Source organism: Chionomys nivalis, chromosome X (genome assembly GCF_950005125.1).
Source record: "Chionomys nivalis chromosome X, mChiNiv1.1, whole genome shotgun sequence".
NCBI lineage: Eukaryota > Metazoa > Chordata > Mammalia > Rodentia > Cricetidae > Chionomys > Chionomys nivalis.
Window position 1 is genome coordinate 51,325,635 of NC_080112.1, and position 8,130 is coordinate 51,333,764.

At 41.4% G+C, this 8,130-nt stretch overlaps 1 pseudogene; it reads left to right on the forward strand.

The window, feature by feature from the left end:
- The first annotated feature begins 498 nt into the window (after window positions 1–498).
- LOC130868373 (E3 ubiquitin-protein ligase RLIM-like) lies at window positions 499–7,311 on the forward strand (annotated as a pseudogene).
- The last annotated feature ends 819 nt before the right edge of the window (window positions 7,312–8,130 follow it).

Here is an 8,130-nt window from a genome sequence, read left to right on the forward strand (position 1 = left end):
AGGGCTATTACACAGAACCACAGGATTAGGATATATATGATGAAAACAGTTTGTCCCTATGATACAACAACCTTAAATGTTTGGGACAGGATTCAAGAACTAAGAAAAATAATTGAATAATATACCAGGAATAAAACGGGACTGAGAGACCCCTTTAGTGACTTTTGACAAAGGTTAAAAATAAGACTGTACAAATAGGAGTAACAGATTCAGAAGCTAGATAACTACTTATTAAATCTTTGGCATTTGAAAATGCTAACTAATAAGGCAAAAATGTACTTGGACCTTTAATGATCAGATCAGCACCAAAGGATAAATGGATCCTACATACAATGACTGTTGAAACATTTGACTATAATACTAAGGCTTGGATAGGTAAAGCAATTTTCAAAGGCATGAGGAGACATCAAAATGCTAAGTATTTTAATTGTAGTAAAATAAGATATCTGAGAAGCAATTGTAGGCAAGGAATTCCTAGAAATAATGTCTCCCCTAGAAATGGCAAAATTAGAAGGTCTCAATCTCCTGGATTATGTAGATGAGGTGGCAAAGGTCAACATTGGATCAATGGATGTAGATTGAGAAAGATGGACAAAGCAATCTTGTACCATTGCGAAACTCCTTGGGGACCTCATGCAGGCCCCAATGTCAAACATGTTTGAGTCTTTCCCAGTCATTGTAGAGAAAATATCTCACCAAGAAAATTAAAAATCAAGTGCCTGCTGTAAACAACCATACTGTTCTGGATGATAGACTAGACATGAAGGATGAATTAAAAAAAAAAAAAAACTCCAATAGGTAATAGGAAATACATATCTTGGCAAACTTCTATAAATTAACAAAGACAACATTAAAGAGTTCTTATAAATAGCACTGCAATTGAGGGATTACTGAACACAGGTGCAGACATGACGATAGTTACTACAGAATCTTGGCATCCGAATTGACCTTTTCAAGAGACAGATGTTCAATTCCTAGGAATTGGAACCCTATATCTAGTAAAACAAAGCATGAGATGGGTTGAATGCATGGGGCCAGAAGGACAGAGAAAAAGGCTGAGGCCTTATGTGGTTAATATCTCAGCGAATTTATGAGGACATGACCTGTTGAAGCAATTGAATACCCAGATTAACATTAGTGCAGTCCCCAAAACTCATGTTTCTGGGAAGAATATTATAAGTTGCTATCAGCAAAGGTCACCAGTGATTCAGGCAGTACCAGAACACAGAACAACTAGCAAACCTTTAGAGATACCAATGGATCTCCCTTTAAAATGATTACCTGAGAAACCAGGAAGGATCTTAACCTGCGTCCATCTTGGAGAGAAGAGCTATAGTGTCTGTCTCACTGCCTTATTCCTCCTAGCATTCTGTTCTGTCTTCCCCACCTACCTATATTCTGACCTATCAGGCCAAGCAGTTTTCTTTATTAATTAACCAATGAAAGCAACAGATAGATAGAAGACCCACCTACATCAGTGTGTGATTTCTTTCTGGGTCTCCCAACAATGGAGTCTGCTAGGAGCAAAGAGTGGTGTGTTTAAATAAAGTTTTCTTGCCTTGTCTACTTATGAAACTGCTGATCCTGGACTAGCCAAGGGTCAGGTCTTCAACATGTCCATCTACTTTGGGAGTGTCTCTTCTTTGTATAGCAACAGCATCTATTACACACACTCTGCTTTCCAAGCCTTAGGGCTATGCAGGTGCTCCCATGTTCCACCTTCTCCAGAGTTTACATTTCGGGCTCTGCCTACTTACCAAGTTGATGAGAGGCCCCTGAACACTTTGAAGAGTAGGGAAGGGGAGCAAAGAGAGGACTGAGATCTGAGTAGGAGGCTCAGGCTCTGTGTTTTCATAAGTCACCCCTCAGTGAACGCTCTGTGGGAGGAAGGGGGCTGTGGAAATCAAGCGTTCCAATGGGTCTGAGTTTCTTTTTTCCATCCTGCCAGTAGTGAAATGCATGCCAGAAAGGTACCTCTAGAAGTCAAACTTCCTGCCGACCTCGGGTGACAGTAACAGTTCCTTACATATACATGGAGGGCTGGGCTAGAAACCACCATTCCCCTTATCACCCTAATCAAATGCCAACCTGAAAGGATCAGCATGTCCATATCTGTTGAAGTGAGAGCGGCGGGGCTGTGTCCCGGCACCCAGCTAGCTTTACCCAGAATAATTACACGGAAACTGTATTCATTTAAATGCTGCTTGGCCCATTAGTTCCAGCCTCTTATTGGCTAGCTCTTACATATTGATCTAACCCATTTCTGATATTCTGTGTAGCCCCACGAGGTGGCTTACCAGGGAGATCTTAACCTGCGTCTGTGTGGACTGGGAGAATCATGGTGACTCACTGACTCGGCTTCTTTCTCCCAGCATTCTGTTCTGTTTACTCTGGCTATCTAAATTCTACCCTATCAGAGGCCAAGCAGTTTCTTTATTAATTAACCAATGAAAGCAACAGATAGAAAGATGACCCTCCTCCATCATTTCCCCTTTTTCTGTTTAAACAAAAAAGGCTTTCATTATAACATAGTAAAATTACATATAATAAAACAGTTATCAAACAAGAATTACAGTTATAATATTTATATCTATTTTATCTTTTATCATAACTAAGGAAAACTACAACTATGTATCCATTCTTCAACTCTATCAAAGACTCCAGAAGGGTATAATATTACCTAAGCAAACAAGAAATCCAAAACTCTAGAAATGACAGAGACATCTCGCTGCCTGGACAGTCACCCAAAGTTCTTTTGTACCGTTGGGGCATCCATCTTCAGCCTTCAAGCCCATAGTATCCAGCAGACATTTTCATCAAGCAGGAAATTCCAAAGACAGTTCAGTCACTTTCTTTTGTGTCCTGCAGAATGTCTCGCAGACTCTTTCATGAGTCAGGAACCCAGAAAGACCATCTCACCTTTAGGCAAGTTCAGCAGTTCTCTCTCTGTGGGTTCTCTGTGTCCAGTTTATGCATCAGTCCAGGCAAGAGTAGTTTCTTGCCCAAATGGCTAACCAGCTCCATAAGAAACCTCTTCGATGCCCATCTTCTTCTTGAAGTAGATTGGTGCTGCCAGGAACAGACGTATCTCACTATAACAGTCCTAAGTTATTAAAACATTTAAATGCCATATTCTGTAGCCTTTGAAAGATATGAAGAATGCCTATCTAACTGAAATATATCTATGCTCATCTAGAAAATCTAAGTAACACGACTATAAGCTTTACTATTATCTATGATTATCCATTAGCAACCTATATTTCCTAATTATACATTACATTTTTAAATGAACTACACAATCACAATACCTTAATCAAGATCAGAAATACATATACACATAACAAAATTGACCTTATAACCCATACTAATGCAAATTATTTATATCTATATCATATCCCCCTTTAAATGTAAAAGAACATTTATAAACCATATTTGGGAACATGGGCGCAGTTTTTCTCTCCAAACTGCTTCCTGCTGAATGGGGGCCCTGTATTCAGATCTTTCATGGTGTAACCTGTGTGTCAGGGTCATCTCAGTCGGCAGTTGAGTGAAGTAATTTTCTGAAGGTGTTCACAGCAACCTTTCAGGAGGGCGTGGTCTATCATACCATATTGGGATAGATGCAATCCACAGAGTCTCATCCTCTGTGAAAACAAAAGAAGACCCTCTCCAAAGCATCATATCCTTAGACCCATATTCTGAAATCATAATATCCTTGTATCCATTCTGGTTTAGCTTGGCAGCCCATATAATGAAATGTCTCTCTGTACTTAGCTCCTTTACAGTCAAAAATTTTAAAGAGAACACAATAATACAAAGAATCCAGACTCTCTGTGAATTTTCCATTTTTACGTGGCTTATTTTTCTTTATTTCTTTTAATCTATAACTATCTGTACTCTGTCTCTTTAAAGACTTTACCCTTTTTTTAAAACATTAACTTTATTCTTTATATATATTTTTTTCTCTCTCTCAAGCCTACGTACATTCATCCAACAGTGTCTGAATCCGTTCTACTGTGAATCTGTAATTTTTTTACTATCCAGGAGCATTTCTTAAAATGTTAAGCTCTTCTTAAAAACTTAAGTTGCACCATGTACAGATAATATGGTACCGCCTGTGTCCTGCTCAGTCCAAACCTTAACTGCGCTGTTATTATGGTAATTATGGTAGTTCCTGCCTGAGACCAGCACAATTCAGCATGGTGGAGCTGAGCACTCCTGCCTCATGGTCATTTGTTGCCCCTGAGCCACACACAGTTCCAGGCACACAGCAGTCCACATTGCCATCAAACAAGCCGTAGCACTTTACTCCAAATGATCCATTCAAAAGTTCGAGACCAGCCTGGTCTACAGAGCTAGTTCCAGGACAGGCTCCAAAGCCACAGAGAAACCCTGTCTCGAAAAAAACCAAAAAAAAAAAAAAAAAAAAAAAAAGCTCTGTCTTCAGCAGGAGCCAGAGAGAGGTCACGATGGCAGCACAGCCCAGAAAGCCGATATTTTAAAACAGCCAGTTTTTTCCTGCTGCTGAGTCAGGAAAATTTCTTTGCGGCATGCAACCCACAAACAGCAAAAGCTGTCTTAAATTCTCTCTCTCTCCTTTTTAAGCCCTCTCAGGTTTTACGTGGAGTTCATTAGCACATTGGGTGCCACTCTGTTGAAATATGAGCGGCAGGGTTGCGTCCCCGGCACCCAGCCGCCCGCATGGCTTTACCAGAAATAATTACACGGAAACTGTATTCTTTCAAACACTGCTTAGCCCATTAGTTCCAGCCTCTTATTGGCTAGCTCTTACATATTGATCTAACCCATTTCTGATATTCTGTGTAGCCCCACGAGGTAGCTTACCAGGGAGATCTTAACCTGCGTCTGTGTGGACTGGGAGAATCATGGCGACTCACTGACTCGGCTTCTTTCTCCCAGCATTCTGTTCTGTTTACTCTGCCTATCTAAATTCTACCCTATCAGAGGCCAAACAGTTTCTTTATTAATTAACCAATGAAAGCAACAGATAGAAAGATGACCCTCCTCCATCACATATCTGCTTTCCTGTTCTCTGTAATAGTGCCTACACCTATCTTCCACTGGAGGGCTGTAGCAGGGTGTGTTCAGGCTCCCTGACTTAATCCTTGTTCTCATGAAACCAGAGTAGCAAAGGTCAACCCCTTGGTTCCTTCTCCTGATGGCTCCTAGCCACTGTGATTGGGGAAGGGCACAATGAACATCCTGTGTGATGCCAACCTATCATGAAGCAGTCACTATCCCACTAAATTCCCCAGCGTGATGCCAGTCTTGCAAGAAGAGTGGGTTTGTCCTACGAGTAGGACTACCACTCTTCCCCAGGCCCACCTGGTACGCTTTGGCTGAATCATCTGTTTTCTAAATAGGACTTCTTGAGTCATGTGGAGTAGCTGAGAAAGGGGACCTGAAATACATTCAATAGGTAATTTGGGGCCTGGTCTACAAGAGCTAGTTCCAGGACAGGCTCCAAAACCACAGAGAAACCCTGTCTCGAAAAACCAAAAAAAAAAAAAAAAAAACAAAAAAAAAGTTATCTTGAGTGGATTTCTCAATGGGGAAGATAATGGTTGCTGGAGCTACGTCTCAGAATGGGCAGGCACTGGGCTAGAGGTGGGTCTCTCCCAGGCATTCGGAGGCAGGCTAGAGAGCAGATTCTAGTGATCAAGGAAATGACCAATCTGCAGCACAACACAGAAGGCAAGTGGATCACTTGGATGGGAAAGAAGCTTTCTATCGATTTGTAAATAATCTGAGCGGAGAAGACTATCGACTTACGAGAGACAACAATTTGTTAGGCTCCCCAGGTCAAAGTACTGAGGAGGAGCTGTTCAGAAGACTACAGCAAATTGAAGAGGGGCAGCTGCCGCCGCCGCCACTGCAGAGCTCAGAAGAAAATGGAGACTTTTCAGATGACGAGTCCAATGGTGACTCCATGATAGATTGGCTTAGCTCTGTCAGACAGACTGGCAATACAACAAGAAGTGGTCATAGAGGAAATCAGTCCTGGAGGGCAGTGAGCCACACTAATCCAAACAGTGGTGATTTCAGATTCAGTTTAGAGACAAATGTTAACCGTAATAATGGAAGCCAAACCTCAGAGAATGAAAATGAACCATCTGCTACATGTCTTAGTGTAGAAAACATGGATAGCAGCATCCAAAGGCAAATGGGAAATTCAGCGTCTGAGACAACATCTGCCAGAACACCTAGGTCAGAACACAGTTCTGCTGAAGCATTAACAGATGTGCCATACACCAGAGGTCAGAGGAGGGCAAGAAGCCCGAAACCAGAACACTAGTGAAGAACCAGAGCCAGAGCTGAAAGAAGTAGGTCTTCTCTGCACCCAGCCAATGAAATTCCACGAAGATCTCATCATAGCATCTCATCTCAGACTTTGGAGCAGCCTTTGGTAAACGAGATCGAGGGAAGCTCTAGAGCCCCTCACTATGGGACTTTGAGACACCAGATAACTGGACCTGAGTTGCTAGGTAGAGGTCGTTTTGTGGCTTCTGGATCAAGAAATTTTGCAGCTCAAGGAACAAGCTCTTCAGACACAGATACCAATGGTGAAGCGGCAGGATCTGGCCAAAGACCTCCAACCAGAGACCTTCAAGTCAGAAGAGTTCTGCTGGCAGAAGACCGGCAGAGAGATAGCATAGCTAGCAGAACTCGGTCAAGGTCTCAGATCCCAAACAACACGGTCACTTATGAAAGTGAATATGGAGGTTTTATAGGCACCTTTACACTTTCTGAACGTGCAGCTGGGAGAACCTATATGAGTACTCACAGGTTTTCCACTCTTACAATCTTCAGTACTGGATCAAGGGAAACTATATCTGTTCTGATTCAAACCAGGTTAAGGCAGAGAACAACAGCTTTTGGTGAGTTTCCATGGAGTGGAAGAGGGAGCTTTGGTGGTAAAACTCTGCTTCTGTCTCCAGCTACAACCCTGGCTCCAGTTCCATTGATGAATATTCGGAAAGTATCTCACAGATGTTTGAAGGAGGCATTGAAGCAACCCGACTTTACCCTTTTAATGACAACCACCTAACTAGAGGACCCACCAATGTACAGATTAATAACTTGGCAATGAGAAGTTTTGGTAAAAATAATGCATTGAAGACATGTACTATTTGCATTACTGAATATACAGAAGGTGACAAACTTCGTGAGCTACCTTGCTCCCATGAGTACCACATCCACTGCATCAACCACTGGTTATTGGAGAATAACACCTGTTCCATTTGTCGCAGGGTCGTCTTATCTTCCTGGAACAGACAAAGAGTTGTGTAATGAGAACAGAACTCTCGAAGCTGTGTTGCTGAAATAGTGACCAGCAAATGGAAATCGCTTCCTTTATCTCCATGTTTTTGCGTGGTGCTTTAATATAAAGTCACAAGCTGAATCGAGTCATTACTTTCTGAGGGAATCGTGTCTTCTTTCTAGTTTCTCTTTCAGGATAGAAAGAATATTTCAGATGTGACATGCATGTGAACACTTTTGAATAGCACTTCTATCTCTTGGGTTCTGTAGGACGAATACAAGTATTTTTAGTGGGAGTACTTTTTATTTGATCAAGTCCATGACTATTATATATTACTAGTGTTGCAGACATTAAAGATAAGGTTGTTCGTACAGGTGTCAGGTGTCCAAAGTATTCTCTCTCAACCTTTGTAACAGGCAGAGAGTGCACATGTGAGGGTCTCTGCTTTTCCCCTTCAGTACAGTTCACTATGTTTATGATCAATAACAGTGTTGTAATTGAGTTACCTAGTATATGGTCCTTTTCAGAAAACTGTATTTAAATGTACATCGTTGTACCATGCTTCACTTGGCAAGGTCTGAGGAAAGAATATTTCTAAGCCACAGTTTAAGCAAATAAAAACAGCTGTGACCTCAAAGAAAAACAGAAAACTTACCTTGATACTTAGATCCATTGTATAAGGTAAGATCATTGGTTTCAGTGACTCAAGCTAAATAAGCTGTTTCCAGCAATGCATGTATAGCAGTGTTGAGAAAAAACAAAATTTATATTAAGAATTCCAGGAGGCCAAGCTGTTTCTGGCTTGTGGATACATCATGGAAAAACATTGTTCCTCTTTTCAGACCAAA